The following is a 27,002-nucleotide window of genomic DNA, read 5'->3' on the forward strand; positions in this document are numbered from 1 at the left end:
TCTTCTCTTCTCTCCCTGGCCACCATGAGATGAGAGGAGCTTTGTTCTACCCTCCCATGGTATTCTTCTTTACCATGGGCTCCAAAAGCAATAGACCCTACCGGTCATGGGTTAATACTTTTGAAAGCATAAACTAAAATAAATCTTTCCTTTTTAAGTTGATTTTCTCAGGTATTTTGTCACAGCTCACTACAAAACAAATCCCAATACTTTGTCCTTCCCACTTGAAATGCCAGCGCCATTTGATTTTAATGAGTTGAACTATTATTTTTAAAAGCATGAGCCTGATATTCTACTTTCTCATTCTTAGACACAGGAAGAAGGCAGGCTATGTCTTTTTCATTTAGATTGGCTACCTCAGGTGCAAACTCTTTGTGCATTTTCTTTAAATGCAAATAAGAAACATCTTATTTTCATTTTCACTTTTCTCTAAGTGTCTTATTTACAGACAAATACTACATTTGCTTGCTTCCAGAAACACCTGGACCAACAAGAGAGATCTAGCTTAACTGTGCCTGGTAACATGGTATTAAGGACTAAAGTTTCTAGGGTAACAACTGAATTACTTGTTTCATATTTTTAAAAATCATTTGTGGAGGTCTGATTTCTCTATGCAACTGAGTCAACATGTGTTTAGGAACTATGTCTGTTTGTTCACTATGTCTCTAAAATGAACCATGGTAAAACTTCTTCCAAATATAGACTGAGGTTATAAAATGCATTTTAAACATCTTAAAATAATAGATCGTGAAATAAAAATAATAATGACGTTAACAGAACATCTGGAAAGTCATGACATCCTAACGTCAAAATATAGTACTGATATTATCAAATTTTAATGGATAAAACGGAACTCACCTTTATTGTATACTTTTCTTTTTTGTATATTATCCATTTGTTCCAATTAGTATCTTTTTGTATGTCTGTGTGGTATTTGGCATTAAACCCAGGAGGTTCTACCCCTGAGTAACACCCCAAGCTCAATTCTATTTTTGTTTGTTTGTTTTTGTTTTTTTTTTGTTTTTGTTTTTGTTTTGGTGTTACTGGGGGTCCTGGAAACCCTTCTACCTCCGGGCTATACTCCCAGACCTATTTTATACTTTTTTTAAATTTGGAAACAGGATCTCTTAAGCCAGCACAGCTGGCTTCAAACCTGAGCGATCCTCCTGTCTCTACCTCCCAAGCGCGGGGATTACAAGTGTGCGCCACCATGCCTGGCCTCTATTTTTGTTTTAAAACAGAATCTTGCTAAGTTCCTGAGGCTTGCCATAAACCTGTGATCCTCCTTTCTCAGCCTCCCAAGTAATGGGATTACAGGTATATGCCACTATGCCCAGCTTCCATTTTGCATCTTAAGGGTTTGATAAATGCCAGATTTTTGATTCATGGCCTTCTTATTTGTACTCCTATAAATATTCTATAGATTTAGTCCAGGGTACAGTTAAGTAGTTGAATATAGTTTGGTATACTCAGATCTTGCTTTTAAGATTTGTTTCACAAGATCATAAATGCTCAATTTAGGTTTAGTTATCCCATTATTGAGGCAAAATGTCTTAGGTACTCTAGTCAATGTCTGTGATTTATGTGTTTTCATTCTGATTGTTGGGAACAAACACTATTTTCAGTCTGTGTGGATACCAGGCATTATTACTTCTAATCTTATGAGCATTTTCCCTCAGTCTTCAGTAGCTTCCTCGCATGTATTTGCTGATAAGTGCTGTGTTAAGTGATAATCCGGGATAGACTTCAGCAGATGTCTGAAGCGCTTTCTCTCTCTCTCTCTCTCTCTCTCTCTCTCTCTCTCTCTCTCTCTCTCTCTCTCTCTCTCTTTGTGTGACACTCTTTCCTATCCAGTACTATGTCTCCTCTTGGTTATTTACTCTCTCTTAGGTAGTATTCACTTTCATTGCCTAATGTCCAATGTCTTGAACACCATTGTTCCATGAGTATTAACCATCTCTTTGTTGCTTTCAGAACGAAATAAATGATTTATCAATATTTCATCTTAGTCAGAGAAAAAAGTATCTCCAGAGAATTCATTTAGCACTGCAGGACATGACTGAGGGAAAACACCATAACCATCATTTTGACTCATAATAATTTATATCTTTTAAAAATATCTTGTCCTACCCAATTGCTAAAAAACAATAAAATCTTTCTTAAAACAGGAGAAAATATGAGTGACATAAACAGTTAAATTTGGACAATAAAGAAAGCAAAGTTGAATCTGACACATTGATGAGTTACTATAGCTGTGTTGGACATGATATTTATCTGGGATATCAAGCAAAATGTCAATTATAGTAAATGCCTTCTATTTACAAATTAAGGTTATGGTCTTATCTGTTTCTCAATGACTTCAAAGTTAAATTGGCTAAATAAAGGCTTTTAAGTTTGTATTTTTTTATAACAGTGTAAACTACCAGAGGTATGTCCTATAGAATAACTCATTCTGCTGTAATGTGGTGTGAGTAGTCATGCCTTGATACCAAAGCAGCAGCCACCTCTGCACTTGTATTTATGAAGCAGGTGTTTCCCTCTGGCTCTTCACTAACATACACAAGTGAGGAATTACATGGTGTAAATTTTACTTATTATTTGGCATCTTATTCTTAATTAAATATGCTTTTATTGGTGTATTGTAACCATACATCATATTAAGGTTTAATGTGATAGAAACATACAGACACACAGCACTTGGTTTGTTTTCTTTTGTCCCACCCCAATCCCATTTATAATATTGAAATTGGTAGTGATAGCCTCACAAATGTATGCAAGATTGTTTGAACTGTTTTCTTCCAGAAGACTCCCATTTCCCCTCTCCACATCCTTCTCCAAGTCTTCTTCCTCTTTTTTTTTTTTTTTTTGCGAGTCTGGGAATGGAACCCAGGGTCCATTTGACCTCTGAGCTGCACCCGGAGCCTGTCATGAGGCTAGGCCAGTGCTGGGGCCTCTAAGGCCAGGAGAGGAGCCAGCCGAGGAGTTAGTTAGGTGCGGGGGCCAGTGAGCCATGAGGCAAGGCCGGTGCTGGAGCCAACGAGGTCGGGATAAGAGTTCTCTGGGTGGCCAGGCCACTACTGGGGCCATCAAGAGTGGGATCAGAACTTGCAATGCAGCATGCACAGAGAGATAGAACAGAAAATAAAATCCAGATGCTTCCCCTAATTAGCAAGAACTAGGAGGAAAGGGGTAACAGGAGGAGGTCTAGTAGTAGAAAGGGCCCTATTGAGAAACAATTAAGGTGACCAATCAGAGGGGAGGGGATGGGGGAGGATGGAATCTCTTTAAAACTCATGATTTAAACAGTTATATCAACTGTGTAAACAGTTATATCAAAGATAATCACCAATTAAACATGGGATTGAGGGTGGGGAGGGAATGGGATGGGGATTGGATGAGGGCTTATTGGATGATATATGCTTGTATATCCTCTCAAGTCTTATGTTTCAAAGTGATGTATGATTACAAAATAAATAAATAAATAAATAAATAAATATGAAAAAGAAAAATTATTAAAAATAATAGAAATAAAAATAATTACACTATTATATGCAGTCATAACACTACTGAAAAAAAAAGAAGAAGGCATAGGACCAACTCTTTAACAAAGAGGAAGTGGTAGAGACTTCCTCAATAAGAAACCTAAGGCATCTTATTCTTTAATTAGAGCTTTTGATCACAGAAACTCAGAGTGAGCTGTGTAATGTGTCCCTTTTGAAAAAAAAAAAATCCTAAAAGGGATATCATGCTTTTATCAGTTATTTTTCAATCAGTACACAGTGAAATTTCATTTAAAATGTTTAATAATTACAATGGTTAAATTACTTTCTCAAAGCCATATATCAGTTTAGGAAAAATATTATAATTATGCCTCAAATATTCCAAAAGCTCTAAAAATAAAAAGTGATTATGGAATCAATTTGTAGTTCTCATTTAGTAAAAGAAGAATTATAGGCATAAGTGTAGAGTTATAGATACAAATGACTTAAAAATCTTCTTTAAATTTTAATTTAAAAATGTTTCTCAATCTTCTTTTCCAATCATTTCCATATCTCCACTGCAGAGTACATTTTGAAGAACAAAAGTTCATTTAAACTGTTCTGCCAGTCCAAGAGAAGATGGGCTCTTGGTCTTTGAGGTTGGGATTAAAGTAATTAAGTCATCTGCATCTAACATAAGTGATATAAAAATCTGAGATGAAAAGCAGAACTATTCTACTCAGAGGATTTTGCTTTGAATACAAATGGTAAATATCACCTTTATTTTAGATTCATTTTCTGTCTATAATTCACTGCTATGCAATCACTCAGAAATGAATGCATGCTAATTTAGTTCACTTGTAGAGCCTTATGTGAAATATGCAAGGTTGTCACTGTCATGTCAGTTCTTTACCCATTTTTAGTAGGTAAAGAAAGTGTGCCTGCTTCATCACAATTCTTAGACATCAAGCTACATAAAAATCATCCTATTTAGTGAAATTATTTTAAGTAATTAAAGAAACTATAATTTTTTTCATGTTAGTCATAGAAAACAGCAATAGTCATCAGTCAACAAGAAACTACTCTCCTTACAGCAATGGGGACACAATTAATAAGATAATTTACAAAATCGCTCAACTCACTCCTGCTGGGAAGGTTTGCCAAGGATAGATTCAGTGCTTAAATATATTATCTTATGCTGGAGTAATGATAAACAAATTCGACATTAAATGAAATAATTGAACTTGAAGATTAAACAGCAGTCTTTTTCTCTGAATCTGCAAAGTAGACTACCAGAACTGTTAACTACAACAGTGACAGTTGTTTGAATCTGGAATTAAATTGTAGTAGTTGCTAATATTTCTCATCTCTCAAAAGATGTGTGGCAGCACATATTGGGACCATTTTTCTCCCTTTGAAATTGCCTTTCTGCTTAGCCAGAGAGGAAATGAGCCTGAAAATTAATTCACATGGCATTTTAACCAATAGTCAGTAATTTCTGTCCTGCAAGCAAGCAGCAGCCCAATGCATTCAGGAATGATTTTCCCAGCAGCCACTATGTTAGCTGCCACTCTGAAGTGAACACATCCATTTCTACTTTAGACATTCTCACAAAATAAAACTCTTGTTTTGATTAAGGAGCCAGTATCTAAGTGGTATTTTATTCAATATAGGAACTGCATTTGGTTCCTTTTGGCCAAACTTTATATAAACTCCTTCAAATATTTTAAGATCTCCTCACTTTATAAATCTTATTTGTTTGGAGAACTGCCCGTTTTATTAAGACTGTGAAAGCCAGACACATGCTTTCTCAGTCTTCCTATCACCTAGAGCTTCAGCAGTCGGATGCACCCAGTCCAGAAGTGTAAGGTCTATGATGGACCCTCATTTTCATAGTGGCAACAATTGCAAGAGTCAAGGTGGTACCCAGAGCAAGCTATGGTGGTTTGCAACATGATGGATTTCTCCTGAGCAAATAAGTCTGTGGTGTGATTTGTGGGATCATATTTCATTGTATGTCCCACCCTCTTTTCTCCCCCTAAAAACACTTTTCTTCAGTTCTTGACTACAATTTTTTTTTCAACAAAATCCTCTTTTCCAAAATATTGGTCCAAAAAGAACATGATCTCTGCAGGTGGATACATTCAATTTCTGGCACTATCTTGTCCAATTGTTGTTGTGGTGATTGTTGTTGTTTTGGATTGGAAATTGAATCAGGAATATTCTGCCTTTGAGCTAAATTCCAGCTCTCTTTATTTTGAAATAAAATCTTGCTAAGTTACTAAAGCTTACCTTGAACCTGCTATCTTCCTATCTCAGTCACCCAAGTACTGGGATAACAGGTGTGCACCATCAGCCCTGGCTTTATTGAGTTCTTCAAGTTATATTATTGGGCTTGAGCTGGTCTGAACAAAATTTGCTTTTTGTAAAACTGGACTATTATGCAAATCAGGTTAAGTTAATTCGTGAAAACACCTAGCATCATGTCAAGATAATTTATAGATATATTAATTACTATTTTGTTTTTTTACAGTTAAAGAATATAAGTAAATCCTTATTAACATTCTGTGCCCTAAATTTCTCCTGTTTCCTTTTATGAGCTGTGAGCTCTTTTATGCTTTCTCACCTCAGAGGAATTTTTCTACTTAAGGGGTGATCTTGAGATGTTTCTGTTTAGCCTTTAGCTTTTAGTAAGATTAAGTTTCTTTAAAAATATTATAAAAGCACAAAAGGAAACAAGTATAAGCTAATAAAAAAGAAACAAAAGAAGGCTTTCTAAATATGTAAAGAGGTCTGTGGATTTATGAGACTGATGTGAACTCTTACCCACACTCAGGGAAGATAGAATAGCCTTTAAAGTGTGTCTACACTGCACACCTTAAGAGACTGTAGACCATCACACGATCCCAGCCTCCACTGAAAGCAGCAGAGCAGCCTGTCTACATGGGACTGTGACACCAAACTAAGGCACATCTCCAGCGTGTGTGTGTATGCTTGCATATCTAGACCTCATATATGAGGACTCACTACAGATACATGTGTGAGCTTGGATTCATGGGGCTCAATAGAATGAGGGTTCAGTATCACCTTTCTTTGGAAGGGAATGATATAATCTATGTCTTATGGACTATGATGTTTATACACATAGAAATATTGCACTACTTCAGAAAATGTCAGCTCTACTCCATTTGTCCTTTCTTACTTTCATCTCTTATAATTATCTGGAAACAGCTATTTCAGGACATGGTGCAAGATATATACTCAGTACATATTAGTTCTATGAAGGCTCATAAAATGTAAACTTTCAGGATCATACCTGCACTTAATATAGGAGATACAACCTTGAAAATTTAAAGTCTTGAAGTGAAATAAGCATTCGAATATACTTTATGTAGCAATTTTTAAACATTTTTCAATATTCATTGTTTTAAGGGAAGACAGAAAGCAATAATTCATATCACAAGCTCCATCACTATCATTCCTGTTGGCCTCAATTCTTTACTTCTTTTCCTTCTCCATCCTACCTTATATTTTTTATTTATCTTCTTTATTAGAGTAATAACAAGATTTTGTCATTTGGTTGAAAGACAGGAGAAGCAGATACATTTATAAGTAAATCCAAAGCATGGGATGGGAATGAAAGTATTATATTTGATTTTAACAATGGAAACAATAAAATATAAAGGCAGAAAATAATTAAAAACAATAGGAAGGAGGGATAGGGAGGGATGTATGACTACAATGCACCAATACAAAAATTAAAAAATAAAATGTCATGTAGTAAAAATAAACAATAGGTCCACTTGCAGAGAGAAACAATAAATCAAAACTTAACCAACACTGCATGTGTATATGTACTTGAAACAGAATTGACAGAGAAGAAATCTTTAGACAGTATTTGCCATGCTTGCATGAGCTAGCTATTACACTAAACATGCTTCATGTATTAGCTCATGCAACTTTTACCTAACTTGTGAAATCTGTCCTTTTTGTTCTTTTTTTTTGGGGGGGTATTCCTGGAAACCCTTTAGAAAACTGAGATACAGAGCCGAGAAACTAATCTATAGTTACCAATTTAATAAAAACGTAGTCCAGACTGAACCCAACAATTTTACTTGAGAACCCAAACATACATTCACCACACTATACTGATTCTTATATATTTATTTAAATATCGACTGCTTGAACTAGAAGACGAGGTTCTAAAATGCCAACTATCTAAAAAAAATCAGTTTCCGATTTTTGGAGGTCAATTGGAAAAATTTTGAGTGAATGAATTGAAATGAAATAAAAAAGTAAATAAATATGAAAATTTTGCAAAAAATACCATGAGGAAGAAAGGACTAAAATTTATTAACAGAAGATTTTTGTTATGGAAGAATCTCTGAGTTCTGCTCATATTGGAGAGAAAGAGCTAATGTTTTTGATATCTTAGGCTTTATTTATGACATCCCAAGTGATCTGATATTCAGAAAATAATATTAAATTCTTATCAATGGAAATTCAGAGTGAGGTCCTTCCTCATGCCTGGAGACCTGTGCTTCTTATACTCTGGCAGGATAGGTTTGGCACTGTTTAAAAATTAGATTAAAGAAAGGAAGACAGAGTGCTTCATGCATGTTAATGGTTTAATTGTAGATAGCAGACTATATGTCCATAAAACCTGCGAAACACAGTTGTTAACTGATGAGTTACATACTAATAACCAGCCAACTTATAAAAATTAGACATGCTGTAAAACAAAAACAGAGTTGGGATTTGCACAATCTAATGCGGAACCACAAACAATAGCTGGCCTAATGACTGAAAGTATTTCCACATCAGAAAGGACATGTTAGTCTTATTTCTCTCACACAAGCATGCTTGGCTCAGGAAGTAACTTAATGTTGTGAAATTTGTATTTCAGGTTTTGTAAAGCTGAAAATGTTCCTGTTATTTTTTTAACACTGCTAGAAGTTTCTAAATTATAAAAGCATATTCCAAAAGTTTCTAGAGATACATGTAAAATAAAATCAAAGTCAAATATTTGAAGAAAATTAAGATAATGTTTATATTTTTAATAGGCTCCTGATTTTCTCTCAGTATATCTTACTTTTGAAAAAAACATTTTTATACAACAAATATTCATAATTAACTTTTGGATGGGAAGGGTTCCATCAGAATCTAGAATCTTTTTTATGACACTATGCATTTACATTCTATAGTAACAGAATTTAAAAGGTGACTCTGAAACCCACTTAAAGGAAAGTAGAGAAAATAAATTTTAAGAGAAAAGAATGAGCCAGGCATGTGATACAAGCCTATAACTACAGTTACTTAGGAGGCTGAGGCAGGAGGATCTCAAGTTTGAGGTCAGGCACAATAAATTTTTGAGACCCTATCTCAAAATAAGAAAATAAAAAGAAGTAGAAGTTAAGCTCAGTAGTAGAGCACCTCTGGGTTCAGTTCCTATGGAAAGTGTGAAAGGGGAGAGAGAGAGAGAGAGCTCACACCTGCAATCCTGGTATTGAGACTGAGAGAGGATAATCAACATTGCAGGTATAAGGCCAGAACACGGTAACTTAGCATCAAAGCTAGAATTGAATCCTCATTTGGCTTCAGTCCATTATTTTGGCCACTTTGCTTTCTTACCTTTTTGGTGATGAAGAATGAAATAAAGTCACATGAAAAGAGTTGATATATCTAAAAAACACAGTGCTTCATGAAAACACCATATTGAAAATTATAAATACAATATGGTATCAAGGCTAGAATTATTAAAAGCAAGCAGAAAACACTATATACAAGCAATGGATATATATAAAGTGAAAAAAGTAAAATTCAATATTGAGATTATTCTGGATAAGAAAGAGAAAGAAAAGTGAAGTCAACAGTGGAACATAAGAGGCTTTGAATGCACTGAAATATTTTATCTGTATTAAATGGGATTTGAAAGCTGAGCATAGTGGCACATACTTGTAATCCCAGTACTCGGGAAGCTGAGACAGGAGGATCACAGGTTCATGGCCAGGCTCAGCTAATTTGGTAAGGTCCTCTGCAACTTAGTGAGACCCTGTTTTCTTTTGTTTTGCTTTGTTTCCTACTTCTTACTTTAATTTTTTATTGGTGCATTGCAGTCATACATCTTAATGGGGTACAAGATTGTGGAGGCATATATGCACACATTACCCAATTACTCCTTACCCAATTCTTGCCCCATTCTGTCCCTCTCCCGCCTTCTCATCTTTGGCTTAGTGGTTGACATTAATATATTTGTTAATGTACATCATGCACATTCTCTTTCCCCTCCCATCCTAGTGTAAAGCCTTTTAAATTATTTATAATATTAGATATTAGTCCTCTATCAGAGGGATAGCTGGCAAAGATCTTCTCCCATTCTGTAGTCTATCTCTTTAGATTCTTGGTGGTTTTCTTAGATAAGCAGAAACTTTTTAGTTTAATGTCATCCCACTTAATAATTATTGTTTTAATTTCCTGAGCTTTGGCGGTCTTGTTGAGGAAGTTTCTGCCTGTGCCTATATGTTGAAGTGTTGGACCTATGTGTCCTCAGGTAGCTTCAAAGTCTCTAGTCTAACCTTCACTTCTCTAATACATCTTGAATTGACTATTGTGCAGGTTGAGAGGTAAAACTTTAGTTCCATTTTTCTACAACTGGATGGCAAGTTTTCTCAACACTATTTGTTGAAAAGGCTGTCTAGTCTCCAAAGGATGTGTCTGGTACCTTTGTCAAAAATCAATTATCTCTGGATTTGTGTCTATTTTTTTTCTGTCCCATTGTTCTATGTATCTGTTTTTTGGTGCCAATAGCATGCTGTTTTTTTTTTTATCACTATAGCTCTGTAATATAATTATTAAATATATTTTTATTGGTGTATTGTCGTCAAACATCTCAATGGAATACAAGATTTGTGAGGATATATAAGCACACATCAACCAATTAGTCTTTATCCAGTCCCCATCCCATTCCCTACCCCTCCCTCAATCCCATGCTTGATTTAGTGATTGCCTTTGATATATTTGTTTAAGTGACACCTCTGATAGGTCACCTTAATTGCTCCTCCATAGGGCCCTTTCTTCAACTAGATTTCTTCCTATTACCCATTTATTCCTAGATTTTGCATATTGGGGGAAGCATTCTGTGATATTTCCCTATGGATGCCACATTGCAGGCTCCAATCCCACTCTTGAAGGCCCCGGCACCGGCCTTGTTGCAAGGAAGGCTCTGATCCCAGCTTTGCTGGCCCCAGCACTGGCCTCACTGCCCGGCAGCCTCCAATACCAGCCTGGCAGGTCCTGGCACCAGCCTCACCTCATGACAGGCTTCGATCCTGGCCTCGCAAGCCCCAACTACAGCCTTGCCTCACGGCAGGCTCTGATCCTGACCTCTAAGGACCCAACACCAGCCTCGCCAAGTGTCAGGCTCTGATCCTGACCTAGCAGGCCCTGACAACCCGCCTCACTGCATGACAGGCTACAATCCTGATAGTGAGACCCTGTTTTAAAATAAAAAATAGGGTCAGAGGTGTAGCTTGAAGGTAGAATGCCACTGAGTTCAATTCCCAGTACCACCAATAAATAAATAAATAAATAAATAAATAAATAAATAAATACATGGCATCTGAGGATTGTGGGGTAAGATCTTAAGATAAGTCAAATCTAGGTAGGTATTGTATACAAAGTGCTTGTTACATTATTAGGTTTTAATGATTATCACTTATATAAAACTAATATACTATACATTCTTTTTACAAAAATATTTTATGTACATTTTCTTTTTTTACACATATATGAAACTACTCTTTCTAGGCACAAACACATGCTGCACACACACACACACACACACACACACATACACACACACACAAATGATTTGAAAGGATTAAAGAAAATTAGCAATATACCTTATATTTCATTGCAAAGACAGCGAAAGTCTATAGCATAAGTTTAAGCATTTTTATTGCATCCTATTATACTCCAATTACTATTTGACAGGCACTATTTTATTCCAGTTTCATTATGGTGTGCAATGTTGCAATGAATATATGTTTATAGGAACCAGAAGGAGTCCAAATTTTTCTAAATGAAAAAATAGTGCTCATACAAGTGCTTTGCTGTTCAGCATAGTAATTTCCACAAATGTTTGTTGCTTGCTAACCATGACTACAAAAAGGTAATAGGAATCAAATAACCTCTAAACAAAGTCTTCCCTCTATTATAATATTACTGGCATTGTCGAAGTTAGAAATGACAAGGTCCTGTAGGATTGTTTAAAGTTATTAGAGTGTTAATTTATGGCAATGCACACTTCTCTAGTTGAAATTAACTGACAAATTACACTCAAGGGTCACACTACTAATGCAAATTTTATTAACACACATATATGTATGTGCACACACATCCTCCAAATATAGAAATATCCCTCAGAAACTCAGAACACATTTAAAACTTTGGAATACTTTCAACAGAATCTGTTGAACTGGTCCTTTTTGATTGTCTTACTAATGGAACTCATGATACATATCTTTCTTGGTATTGTAGAAACCTTTTTAGTGTTTATGGTTTCTTTTAGCCTATTAATCTATGAATTGACTTTGTCCAATCATAGTCAAGTTTATTCCTTTAATAACTCACTGGTCTCACCACTTAACTCACAGGTTTTGCCTTCTTATTTTTCTCAGAATTTCAGGTCAAAATTGAAAAGGGACAGGATAACTTTGGATTTTAACCTATTGATAATATTGATATACTCCATCCAGATGGTGTTGTTCACCCTAGAATCAGTGGTTATTTTTTAATGACAGCCTTAGTCTTTCCAAAATGATCTTTCTGTTTTCTCTCATGCCAACAACTGTCTTTAGCCAGGCTTCCCTTGGTTTGGTGAGAGGGCCTATAGCCCCAGTTACTCAGGAGCAGAGGTGGGACTAGGATGAGGTCCACCTGAGCAATACAACTAGACCTCCAGTGTCAAAAGAAACATAATTGTTCTTGAAACTTGTTCAGGCATTGTCATCATCCCTCTGCCCATAGTCAGTGACCATTTTTTTTTTCCTGTGGATAGCATGACCTTCTTCATGGAATTACAATGAAATCTCCATAGATATTTTTAGTCTGCCAATTACTACATGCACAAATGCAAACTAAATGATGTATTTGTTTTTTGGCTAGTGAGTTAATACTTAAGAATCTCGCCTTACATTGCAGAGAACATATATTTGGCAGGAACAGTCTTTGGACTACTTTGCTGGTGTTCTGCCTACCTACTTATGTCCTATAAAATTTTCAAGGAGGAAATTTTTATAGTTTGTTTCTTATTGACACATTAAATCTCCCTTTGGAGCCAGGCATGGTGGTAAATGCTTGTAATCCAGCATTTGGAAGGCTGAGACCAGAAAATCCCAGTTTGCAGGACAGCTCAACTAGTGAGGCCCTTCGCAATGCAGTGAGACCCTGTTTCAAAAAATAAGGCTTGGGGTGTAGCTCGGAGATACAATGTCACTGGATTCCATCCCCATTACTGCAAAAAAAAAAAAATCTCCTTTTGAACAAGTTCTTCTGATTTCTTAAGATCCAAGGTCTCCCATCTGCCTTATGTCTTTTCTTGATATTTTTTGGAGAAGTTTGACTTAATTTCTTATGATTTGTCACATACAGACAATCAGAAACTAAAGCCCCAAATACTAGATCACATTCTGCCTCCTCATGAAGGGAATCAAACACATCATGACTTGTGTTTTTATATATTTATATTTTTGCCCATTTTCCCCCTTGACTAAGGTTTCTGTCTCTATTTATGCTAAAATGATTTTTATTATAATTGTTGAAATGCAATTTTATATGTATGATTTTAAGACTATTTCTGCTAAAGAACTAATTGATCATCTATTCTCATGAGGTTTCATAACTACTGAGATGTATCAATTAATCTGTAAAACCATTTACATGTCTCATATCATTTTCCTTTTATTATGATCTTATCAGCGGATCACAGACCTTTTAAATCCAAAGCCTGCTTTTTATAACACCTGTTTGATTAGCCCCTCTCCATTTTCCTGAAGTTGAATTTACAGTTTGCAGCATGCTTATGCACCTATCATTTTTTCAAAAAGAAATTATTTTCTCATATTAAAAGATAAATAAGAGGAAAGGTACAATATTATACATTTGAACATGTAAACATTTAGGCATGAATATAATAGAACACCTATTCGACCTCTGCCCTATTTTTTTTATTCTTTATTTTGAAACAGGGTCTCACTAAGTTGCAGAGGGCCTCACTATCTGAGACTGTCTGCAAACCACGATTCTCAGGTCTCAGCCTCCTGAATGCTGGGATTACAAGTGAGCACCACCACGCCCGGCTCTCACTCACCTATTTAATTTTTTTTTTTTTTTTTTTTTTTGTGGTACTGGGGTTCCTGGAAGCCCTTCTAACTCCGGGCTACACTCCTAGACCTATTTTTACATTTTTATTTGGAAACAGGGTCTCCTAAACCAGCGCGCGCGCGGCTGGCTTCAAACCTGCGCGATCCTCCTGTCTCAGCCTCCCAAGCGCGGGGATTACAAGCGTGTGCCACCACGCCCGGCTCATTCACCTATTTAAAAGAATTAATTTTGAAGTTCAGAAATATAAAGACCATAAAACATTCTGCACATGAATAAGAGAAAATCACTTGAGAATAAATATTTTAAATACTTAGATTAAATGTTAAGATGAATATTCACAGATCAGATTGATAAACAAAAATTAAGTAATATTTTTAATTTTAAGACATACCAATATACTTACAAGCTTATTTTATTTTATTTTTATTAATTTTATTTTTAACAATAAATAGACAAATTTTATTTTTAACAATAAATTAATTAATTTTATTTTTAACAATAAATAGACCCAGACAAATTACAAAGCGTGAAACTGGAGAAAATAAGAAGGCACAATATACATTTGTCAAATTTTGTTTATATTTAAAATTTAAACATTTCTTGATTTTTGTTGGTTTTGTTTTTACTTCATTAGGAAAGCAAAAGCCTTGCCGGGGGAACTGTAATGTTAATTTATGTGTGAGACTATGAAACACAATTTCAAATATTCAAATAACAACTGCTGAGTTGTTAATTTTATTGAATACTTTCTAGCAGGGATATTCATGTGTATCCCTAAAATTAAAATAATATGAGTGCAGCATGATACAAGCGTATGGTTTTGGTAGCCATGATATTAGTTTAGACTTTGTAGTTGTTATTTCTGAAAAGATAATCCATGCTTGGTACATTTAGGCAATAAAAGTACAGTTCTCTGAATTTTATATTAAAATGGGAAATTCAACATAGATTAATTCTAGCAAATGTGATTTGGCTATATATATAAATAGAGTCTTAGGGTTATTTCATTATAAAGAGGCTTTAAAATTGTATTTCCAACTGGAAATTCAAAATTTTTGTGATGCAGGATTTTCTCAGCACTGAAAAGTCAGTTGCATCAGTGTCCCACACTCAAATGCTGTCAACGCCCTTAGTCACTCTGATCATTATTTTTATTTTTTCAATAACCAGATATTGTTTACAAACTGGAATACTCACTTAGAAACATATAAGCTTGTAAGTATATTGGTATGTCCTAAAAGTTACCTTGCAACATATATAGATATTAAGGTATTATTACATATATCGATATTAAGGTATTATTACGTGTGTGTGTGTGTGTGTGTGTGTGTGTGTATGTGTGTGTTACATAACTGTGTGTATAATTCATCTCTTCATTGAACAACTGGGTGTACATTTGAAACTAGAGCTTAAATAAGCCAAACAATGTGCTTTGATCCCTGTCCGCATAAAAGCTAAGTGCATCAGTCATCTATCATGGTAATTCTTTAGCAAATAGTGTACACAAACTGTGAGAGCTCAAAACCATTAAAAAAGCACATCTCTCCAGAAAGCATGATAAAATCGAATATCTTCAAATATCTTTCTTCAACCTCAAGAAAGAAAAAAAGCATCAGATCCTCCGAACATCTCTCCTAATTGGGAACGCTTCTTCATCTAATTATACCTGCTTTTTCTGTTGCTTAGAACTCCTCCCAGTTTTTCTCTCATTTTTTTCTCCTGACTTATAAGTGTAATTAAATTAATTTTATATTATGTAAAACCATTTAAATTAAGGAAGCTGTATAAATTTATTTTTAGATGAAATTACCTAAAGTTTTTATGCAGACAGTGGAGCAACTAATATAAGAAAGATAAAAATAGAATTGGGAGAAAACTAACCCATGACCAAGGAATGAATGTAAGCCCTTCTCTCGTCTCTACAGAAGAAAACAACTGAACTCCGATCCCCCAAACCCTGGTGTTGCTCAGACATTGGCAACAGCACTGTCCGAGATTTCCTCTGAGGTAACTGTGGTAACTGTAGCTTAGTTTATTCTCTAAAGTGGGTTGGAACATGTTAAATAGAATCCTGCTTTTCTTGCCATCATTTGCCCAAATAAATACCACTTGACTATGCCCCCTGTCCCTCTAAGTGCACTACAATAAGTCCAATCTACAATTGTGGCCGCATGACTAACATTTTCATTTTATACATTTTTCCCTTCCAAATTTAAGCTCCCATCATGGATTCCATAAAGGATAGCCTGTAAAGTCCAGCAGTTTAGCATTTGTGGTCATTTCATTTGAAATATGCACCAATTTATAGTTTTCCATTAATGCTAACGGTCCATCTGAGTGAAACGTGTATTCCATCAAGTGCTCCTCTGAATGAGATTTCCAGATCTCACTCAAATACAGCTGGTTTCAAAGCAAAGCAGTCCAAAGACCTGTTTCTGCCAAATACATGTTTCCTACAACCTAAGGCAAGATTCTTAAAGTATTAACTTACTTGCCAAAATCAGATACATTATTTACTTTGCCAATGTAGTAATTGGCCAGCTAAAAATAATGGCGAATTCAATCCTCTTCTCGCTCTCTCTGGCCTGGCACAAAGGCAGCAGCTAATAAGTGTGGTGGAGGAGGTTTTCTGTTGTTCTACAGCTACCCGGCTACCTCACAGAACTTTTTATAGATATCTAACAGTTATTGATGTCCCATCTCCTGGGCAGATATAATTTCTGTGGCTCAACTAAAGAGACTGTTGATTCAGCTTCCACGGTGGCTAAATCAGTTCTGGTTGACAGAATATATATTCATTTTTAATTCCAAAGATGGCATCAGATACAAATGTTCCTAAACCAAAAGCTTTGAGACTATGGTAAAAAGAAAACATAACATGGCTTTTAGCCAATAAAATCTTATGTCTATTATTAGCCATTATGAATTAAGACTCAATGTTATATGTTCAAAAATATACACTATTGGGGTGTTGAAAGCACAAAAATAATGCTCATTTAAATAACATAAAAATGTGAAGGTGATGCTGACTCAATTTGTGGCTGGATCCAGAGGTTCAAGCAATGTTAACAATATCTGATTTTCTTTCTTGGCTTTGCTTTCCATCTGCACTCCAGACAGGGTCAATTTGGATATAAATAGGGCTCTCAGTGGTCCAAACTATGATTTCATAGTTTCAATTTCAGAAAGAAACCAGAAGAAGGAAAGGAGAAAATTGGGAAAGAAAAGAAAGGAAAAGAAATAAAAGAAAAGGAAAGGATGGGAGAGGGGAAAGAGAAAGGAAATGAAGGGGGAAGAGAAAAAAATGAAGGAAAAGAGGGGGAAAAAAGAAAAACATTCCTTTTTATGCAGTCATCCTAGAGAAGTCTAAATGTGTCTCATATGCTACTGGTCCTTGTTAACTCCTGTCTTCCTCCTTGATTCTTTATGTGGTCTTCACTGTGACTAGAGGTGTAGATAGCTGACCAGACCTAAATTCCCTGTGTATTTCTAGATTCACAAAATAATTCATACCACCATAGCTACTTCATATGAGAGTTGGGGACAGTAGTGGCCCTAAAGATAGTCAAGATGATTATTCTGCCAGAGGATGAAAGAATTAATGAATATTTTCCCCATCCAAGATCTTCTCTACCCTTCCTACTTTCCATGGCCTCTGATAACTACGAGTCTAATTTGAACTCTTAGTTCAAGATTTTTGTTTCATTTTTCAGTCTGTACATTAGAGAGCTCATTTATACATTACTTGTCTGTCAGTGCCTGGCTTATTTCATGTATCATGATCTTCAGTTCCAACCTGACACAAATAACAAGATTTCATTATTTTTACTAGTTGAATAGTGTTCCATTTGTATATGTTCCATATTTTTTTGCTGATCAGTTGATGGACACTTAGGTTATTTTCATTTCTTGGCTGTTTAGTGAATAATGTTGCATCAAATATGGCTTTACAAATTTATATTGACCTATTTTCTTTGGATATATGCTTAAGTGGGAAAGCTGGACCATATGTTCTAGTTGTTGTTGTTATTATTATTATTATTATTATTATTATTATTATTATTATGGTGGTACTTGGGGTGGAATCCAGAGGCTTTCTACCTCAGGCTATACTCCCAGACCTATTTTTTTATATATATTTTATTTGGAAACAGGGTCTCACCATGTTGATGAGAGCCTCACTAAGTAGCTGAGGCTGGCTTCGAAGTAATGCTATCCTCCTGTCTCATCCTCCCAAGCGCGGGGATTACAAGCATGTACCTCCATGTCTGGCTTTTAGTTTTAATTTTTTGAGGAACTTTCATATTGTTTTCTATAATGTTTGTATAATTTACAACACAAGTAACTGTGTGTAAGGGTTCCTTTTCCTCCAAATTATCTAACCAGAACTTGATCCCCCTCTCTCTCTCTCTTCCTTTCTTTCTTTCTTTTTTTTTTTTTTTTTTTCTTGTAGTACTAGGAATTGAACCCAGGGACATTCTATCTCTCAACTACATTCCAAGTTCTGTTTTATTTTTTTACTTTGAAATAGGGTCTTGGTATACAATACACTGGACTAAAATTAATGTCCCTTCTGTTCCATTCTACCAAATACTAGAATTATAAGTCTGTGTAAGGTGATACTTCATTGTGAAAGTTTTGGGTTTGTTTGTTTTTGTGTTGCTGAGGATCAAACCCAAGGTCTCATGCATACAAGGCAAACATTCTAGCACTAAGCTACGCTCTCACTCTCATTGTGATTTTGATTTTCCTGCTGATTAGTGATGTCTTACATTTATTTTATTCATATTTACTATCTTTTGAGATGATCCCTAGTACCCAGGTGCTCCAGATTTACTCCATAGTTTGAGTATTGAACAGAGCCTCTGCCTTTGCCCCACCTAGGGGTTTATCACAGAACTTGGGATATGTTACTACAACTAGGGATGTAGATACCCACAGGGAGTAGAGTGACTAGGCCTAGGATGAGGAACATGTCCTTCATCTAACTCTAGGTCAGAACTAATAAATGAAAGAAAAAAATTATATCACAAATAATTTTACAGAACTCATTCTTGTAGGAATGGGTAACATAAAACATTACATAATCAACATGTAACAAGGAACTGCTATACTTTATGATTATTTAATGAAGACAGAATAGGCATAGCATAAAATTTATTCCTGAGGATTTCAAGAATTTCTGCTGAAGTTGCCCACAGAGGCACAAACATCCAGATGAGAATTAACTCTCTCTTCCGCAGTTATGACTATAATATTCAGAAATATCATGAAGATAGCTTCAAAACTTTCTTTGTTATCTGACAGAGTCAGCTTAAAGAAATCCACTAAGAAGAAAAATAATAAACCTTTTTTTCTATATCAAAAATCTTACAAGTTAATTTATTGTGTTAATTCAACAAATATTGATAATACTTATGAAAATGAAAATGTACCCTAAAATTGTAGATTATTATTAAAAATTTCCTTGACATTTTATAGATATAGAAATATATTTTAATCCATATGTTGACTCTAGCAGTTACTCATTATTTTTCTTCCCATGAAAATTCATATTTTCTCCCTCTCATGAAAGAGCTTTATTTTGAACACCACAGTGTTTCAGAATAAATATACAATTTGAGCTCAAGATGGACAGTACTTTCAACTCTGTAGGAAGTCACAGTTACCAAGAAAAGATTTCAAACTGGCAGGTCAATTAGGAGAACAAAACCCCTGTTTCTGGGCAGATTTCCATGCTGACTCAGAGCCATGTGTCAGTGCAGCTTTGTTCTGCCAATGAAAGATGAGACCTTACCAAAGTTACATTGTGTTTCTAGAAAAAAAATAGTATGGGAGAATTTTTAAATTCCTTTTCAGGATATACTTGTGGCTTCTCATATCACAATAATATTCAAATTTAAAAACTGGGTTAAATTCTCATATTTAATAATGCTTATTTAGAAGTCAACGATTTTCATTTAAAAAACTTTTAAAGATATTTCACAAAAATCAAAATAGTATGCACGTTTACTTAGTAATAAATGAGTGAACATATTATCAGTGATATTTAACATTAGGAAATTCAGACAGTGAGAGAAGCAGCATATGGGTATAACAGGATCACATACCCTCAGCCAGCAGGTAACATCAGCCTAGGGCTACTGCTGTTTAGCTTGTATTAGAAATAGAAATTACACTTGAAGGGTTGTATTTTTTTTTCTTCAGATTCTGGTAGGCAACCTAAAGGAACAATTTTTTAAGAAAAAGATTTATCTTGGTATGCCTTATTTTAAGCAATTGCTTCTGGCCATGCCAATTATTAAAGTACAATCTTAATATACTAGGAAGGTGGATATTTTTCAAAGACCCCCATGGTGAATTATTTATCAAGCAAACTAGCTTTTTGTAACATAATCTTCAGCTTGGATATATCATTTATATGAAAAAAGAAACTCAACATAACACATGTGAAGAGATAGGTGGTTATAAAAGTATGTACAGAGACCCAGACCTAAAAGTGGAATTGCTCTCATAGAGGTAGAACAGAATGGCTTCACGAATGGAAGTAGTACAGGTTTGGACACTTGGTGTGCTCCTGGATCCGATGTTTCTGTCTTTTCTTAATCTTCTCATTCTTCAGTCAGAACAGACTTCCTCTCTTTCTTACATGTATGCATTCTCTGTCTCATAATTTCTTATTGTTCATAACTGGCTTCCCATGAGGCTTCAACTCTATCTTCCTTCCTTTCAAATTTATTTTAACAGCTAGAAACTCTTTGTGTATCTCAACTCAGAAGAATAGATCAAATGGTTTCTGTTTTTCTTCTTTAGCCTGTGAATTTGCTGTGTTGGAGTAAAGGCCTACCTTAGATGAATCAGCTATAGAGTGTGTGTTACATAGTATAAGCAGAACTAATTATGGGCTATACATTTAGCATGTTGGGAGTGTGGGACGGGTGATCTCAGAAGAATACTATGTGTGGTAGACAATCTGGTGTTTGGCCTGTTTATTAAAATGTTTTTAATTTTTTGGTTTATTTCTTTCACATTTCATAAAATATGGGTCTTAAGTGTTTAAATATTTATACTGAGGTCAATTGTCAAACTTCCTTTTCCCTTCATAGATGAAGTCTATGAAGTCTATGGAATCTACCAAGTGCTATGAATGGTTTTAACTTCCTGCTTACCTCTGTAGGTCAACTTACCCATGGTACTCAGCCTAGCCTTTTATTTATTTAACATTAATTGGTTATGCAGAGCTAAGGCATTTATTATTTCACTGTTAGATGAGGGCATGATAACTGAATCAGTTAAAATAAAGCCTGAGACTATTGTTTCATCTGAAGGAACGGGGAGGTCCTCAGTCTTCCTCTTTGATATGAAAGGCGAAGCATATGGTCCCTAAAAGCTGATCACAACATAGCCTATCATATACAAGGAGGGAAGTAGGGCTTATGCTAGAACATAACCACCTAACTTAAAAGGAAGATAATGCAAGACACTAGGGTTTTATGACATTTTGAACTTCTGAGTTAAACTTTATTGGGAGTGTTTTTTCTTAAACATTTCAGCTACTCCAGCTGATATGTATCTGGCACTTTAACCTAAGTTTACATTACATAACTTTAAAAAAATAGAGTTCTCAACTAACAAGTATGTTTTTAGCTTAAATTTTAATGAATAAGATGTTTAATCTTCTGGTAACTATTAACTCTATACAAAGTAGTATTTTTATATTTATTTATTTATTTATTTATTTATTTATTGGTGGTACTGGGGTTCCTGGAAAACCTCTACCTCCGGGCTACACTCCCAGACCTATTTTTATATATATTTTTTAAATTTGGAAACAGGGTCTCTTAAGCCAGCACGGCTGGCTTTGAACCTGTGCGATCCTCCTGGCTCTGCCTCCCAAGTGTGGGGATTACAAGAGTGTGCCACCATGCCCAGCTATACAAAGTAGTATTTTTAATATAGGTTATATATAGAAAATCCTGACCATTTGTGGAATATAGGTGAGTAGGAAGAGAATACAGGCTGTTTGAAAAAACATTGGGACTAGGTAAGAGAGTAAGGCCAACAAGTACCATGAGTTCCTTGCAGCCTGAGGCAGAATTTAAGCTCCATAGTAAAGACAGTAATAACTCTTCAGCCTCTGATAATAGATCTTTTAGCAGCTATTATGCTGAATAAAGAGATTAATTATGGGTTGCATCTGTGGTTATATTTATTCTTCTTGAAGGTGTTCTCTTTGGTTGCAGCTTACTGGTGTATACACTTGTGGAAGTTTACCAAAAGGTTGTCTTTTCCTCTCTTCTTCTAGTAGAATTCTCTTTCTTTTGCAGAGCTCAGATTCTGCGCTGGCTAGGTAGGGTGGGGGTAGTGAGAGTGGTTCCCAGACTCTTTGGCTTCACCAGAGAGTCATAGACTGGTGTGGACTGTGAGAGAATGTGTTGTTCTGGGACACTGATGTGACCTCAGGGCAGAGAACAGGGAGTGTACTCTGGGAAGATGACCAGAGCAGAGTTCAAGCAGATGGCCTGCAGGGATGGCTTATCCCTGTAGCTGGGTGGAGCAATTCTAAGGAACTTACTGAATCTGAGCAAGTTTAACAGAGGAGAGAACTCTTATTTCAGAAAATGAACTTTATGAAAAAGTAGTGCTTTCAGACAAACAAATTATATCTTAATGGTAGAGGAAACTTTAAAATCTCCCAATGTGTGTCTCTTTGAATGATGTTCTTTGGCATTTTAATAGAGGATAAATAAAAAGGGCGTAGGCAGTGATTTTTCTGGTTAGAGTAATTCAGAAAAGAACTTTCAAATCAATGTAAGACATTTCTGTACTGCTAAGATATTCAGGGTCTCATTAAATATTCACTGCTAATGCACCAATCCAGTCTGCACTCTCTCCAAACTTCCTTTCTTGGTCCTATGTTTCTTTTACTTTTTTAAAAGACATTTTTTTCTCTCCTTTTCTGTCATTCTTTGTTTGCTTGCTTTTCTTTTTTCTGACATGGATTCTATAGCGACTGTAGAGATTAGGAACATAGTTTAGAAAAGGTAAATGGAGTTTAATCATAGAAAGCTTTGGACCAGGAAATAAAGTAGTCCTAACAATTTTCCCCCAGTGTGTGAGTTAGCTGTATTGTTAATCTTCAGGATATGCCTTCAAGCACTACTTTTTCTCTATTTCTTGATAGTTTCCTTTTTCTGTAACAATTTAGATGAATTCGTTTTCATTTAAGATTTCCTCTCCTTCATGTTTCTTGGTTATCTTTAAATGGAGAAGTTAATAGCTTCCTATTAAGTAGACAAACCTCAGTTCTTAGAAGATGGGCCCGAGTCAGTGGATTCTTGATCCTACTTAAAAGGTTTGAGCTATATGTGTCAGGAACCTGTACAATAAAATGTTATAACATTAACTTTGTAAAATGGACTAAGTGACATAAAAGCAGAGGCTTTTGAAGACATCTATTTTATAGAAGATTTTCCTTATAAAATGGAAGTATTGGCATTTATATTAGTTTAGCCTTTCTTAAGAGAGAAAATTTGAAAGTGTGTGTGTGTGTGTGTGTGTGTGTGTGTGTGTGTGTGTGTGTGTGTATTGGTGATTTAACCCAGGGACAGTTTATCTCCAAACTATACCTCCAGCTATTTTTATTTCCCTATTTTTGAAAAAGGGCCTCACTAAGTTGATGAGGCTGGCCTAGAACTTGTGATCATCCTATCTTAGCCTCTCAAGTACTGAGATTATAGGCATGAACAACCACACCTGGTTTAGATTCAAATTTTATATAAATTTCTAATTATAACCTTCATTATAGAAGAAGGTCAAAATCGTAAGAGCACATCCCCTTATATTGCAGTTTCTCTTGAACAAGTATTACAAAACATTGCAAAAAATGCTGCTCAGATATCTTCTCATCTCTCTGAAAGTCTTAAAGTAAGTTTGTGTTGTGCTGGCAGATTGGAATCTCAGATTATATCTTGGAAAATATTGTAAACAGCCTTTCAAATAGTTGAATGGGTTTTTATAGATCAATGATGAGGCCAAAAAGATGGAATACACAAACGAGTTGTTTAGCCAAAAGGAGAATCGGAAAACTTGTTATTTTTAGTATACTTAATTATAAGGTGCTATTCTAAAATGAACTTAATTAAAGGAAAACTCAGTAGGAACAATGGAAATCCTGAATTTTAAATGGGTTTGTCTCATATAATTATTTAAAAATGACATTAGGCTACATTAAAATCTTGACATGCTCTAAAGTATTATGAAACATAAAGAAGCTCAACTGAGTGAACACTTTTGTATTCCATATGAAAAGGAAAAATCAAGTGACTTAGGTAAAAAGTGGATAACAGTTTTTTAATCAAGAGGTCATAATAGACTGGAATCATAAAACAGCAATTTTGGTAGTTTGACTGCTTACAATATAATTATTCTATGGGAATGTAGAAGGTGTGTGAATAGTAGACAATCCTGCTCTGTGGTCCTGAGTAAGTAGGGGGAATAGACGATAATGTCTAGTATATTATCTTCAACTCACACAGGTTGTCATGTATACAATTTGGCTAGTAGTGCTGTAAATGGTTGAATAAAATTTGAGGAAAAGATTGAGATGTGGGCTCACCAAAGTACCAAAGTAGAAGAAAAACACTTTAATATTCGACAAAGTCCTGAAAATCAAAGGTAGATGCTTTGGAGGAATAAGAGGAAATCAGGCAAGCATGCCAGAAATCTCATAGTGGAGATGACTTGATGTGTGAATTTGACAAGCATGGAGAGAGGTGACTGTGGAGACTGCAGTGGGGCTCTCTTTCCCTGACCTCTGTGAGCTACAGAGGCTTCCATCTGAGCCTTCACCCATCTGCTCACAGGGCTTTGCTGTCAGTCTGTGACACTTCAGTCTTCAAGGCTTTAAAGATATACTTAAAATAATTTCCATTCAAGATCTACTTAAAATTGTGATTTCCCTTGAAACTTAAAAGAGAAATGCATAACCTTTTTTCTCTGTACTACCATGTTGTATTCTGAATACCTTAGTATTTTGTTTTACCACCTAATAATTATTAAACGGTTTTGTTAGTTTTTATTTCAATTTTCTAGCCTGTCTAATACCATAGCTAGAGGTCACAGAAACTGAATTTAATCCAATCTGGGCCTGATGGTCCTTCCTTAATCTATTACAAATGCTGTAAACTTCTGCTTGTGTGAGCAACATTGTTGTTGTGATCCTGTTTGAGTTTCTTTAGTCATGGTTTCGGAGGCTTGCTCCTTGCTATGCCATTGCATAGCTGCTCTAGATTCTCAAGAATTATCAAGATGATCACTTCCTTATTTCCCACAGGCCATGCAGAAACTTCTTAACAGATCTCTTCCACCACACATGGGATGAAGGGTGACCTGTGTATTCTAAACAGGGCCTCTCTTAGAACTTTCTACTGAGCTTTGAATTCCTGTAATTGTCACATTTCACATTGCCAAATGACAGTGAGGCCAACTTCTCTTTTTTAATATATTTGTCATATTATTCTGAGCAGACTTAGAATATGGAAAGCAACTAAAACGTGATCTTAGTCATTTCAGAACTTTTTGAATCATGACCAAGACGAGTTCTTTATTTGCTAACACTCCACACAACTATAGTAATTTACACCAACCTATGATATTTTAGGGAAGAGAGAGAAAGAGAGGGAGATTAGAATAACCCGGAAAAAAGGTTGGGCAGTCCATTTACCACAGAGCTCAGTTGGCTGTGTCAGGGTCTCAGCTCGTGGTCAGTTGTAAGTCCGGTCAGGGTTTTCAGGCTTGACCTTAGCCAATGTGCAACTGAAATGAAGGTGAGGATTTGCCCAGTGACAGCCAGCATCACTGACCATTCAGTCTTTAGCCTGATTAACAGTCACTGCAATAGCAAGGTAGTGAGAATTCTTCAGTCTCAGGTGTTAGCAATTATAGTCACTAGGTTGCTAGGGACTCCATGTGCTTGTCAAAGCATTACATCTGAGCTGCATGGCAGGCACTGTGCCTGCGCAGTGCCTATGGGACCCAGCACTTTTCAACTTGTGTCTGGTGCTCCTGTGTTGCCTCTGATGCCCTGGCTCTGTTGTGCTGCAATAGCTACATTTGCACACTGCACATCATGTTTGTTTGTTCTGGGTATGCTTTGGGAATTAAGTCCCCCTTTGGCTTTTAACAGAGTCCTCTTTTTAAATACGTTCTCCATCCACATATATCTATATTCTATTGTAGAATTTAGCCATAAACAGGTGTAAATGAGGACAAAATGTAAACTTGCAGTTCTTCCCATCAGCAGGTGGCGTCTAAGCCAGGTTTGATGGTGCAAGACTGTAATCCTTGTACTTAGGAGGATGTGATATGAGGGTCACAAGTTGGAGGCTAACTCAGAAACTGAGACCCTGTTTTAAGAAAATAAAATAAAATGGGCTGAGGGTGTGGTTCAGAGGCAGAGCAACACAGGGTGAATCCTAGTTTAAATAATAAATAAATAAATAAATAAATAAATAAATAAATAAATAAAACCAGGTGGCTTCTATTTCCATACTGGTGAACTGGGGCTATATTTGGTGATTTACTTTGACCAAACATAATGTGGGCAGCAGAAATGAGTGATGCTAGGAAAATTTCCAACCCTAGATTTTTTTTGGTGGTACTGGGGTTCCTGGAAATCCTTCTGTTGGGGTCTGCACAACCTCCTGACATAACTTTCCGATGAATCAGCTACATGTAGCGCAGAGCACGTTGGGGTCTGCACAACCACCTGAGAACTTTCGATGAATCAGCAACATGTAGCGCCAAGTGGATATGGAGGGCGTAACTACTCTCCTCGCCCCTGCTAGCTCAACTTGGTAATGTTGAGCCTTATTGGCTCAAATAATGCTTCCGTGCTCATGAGCCCCTCGTGCATTGGATAATGATTGGCTGCAAATTATGTGCTTTGCACATGCAAGAGTGACCTTTAGCTTGTTTGGTTAGAATAGTTTCCTGTTGGAAATCCCCCTTGAGATTTTTGCTTTAAATTGGGTTGCCTGAGAAAAATAAACAAGATCATGCTTGACTCGACTCCCAGCTCATCGTGTGCTTCTGTTTGGGCTGTCGGCACTCTCCTTCCTGCTCAGCCCCACCGGTGAT

This window comes from Muscardinus avellanarius (assembly GCF_963383645.1).
Source record: "Muscardinus avellanarius genome assembly, chromosome: 1".
NCBI classification, from domain to species: Eukaryota; Metazoa; Chordata; class Mammalia; order Rodentia; family Gliridae; genus Muscardinus; species Muscardinus avellanarius.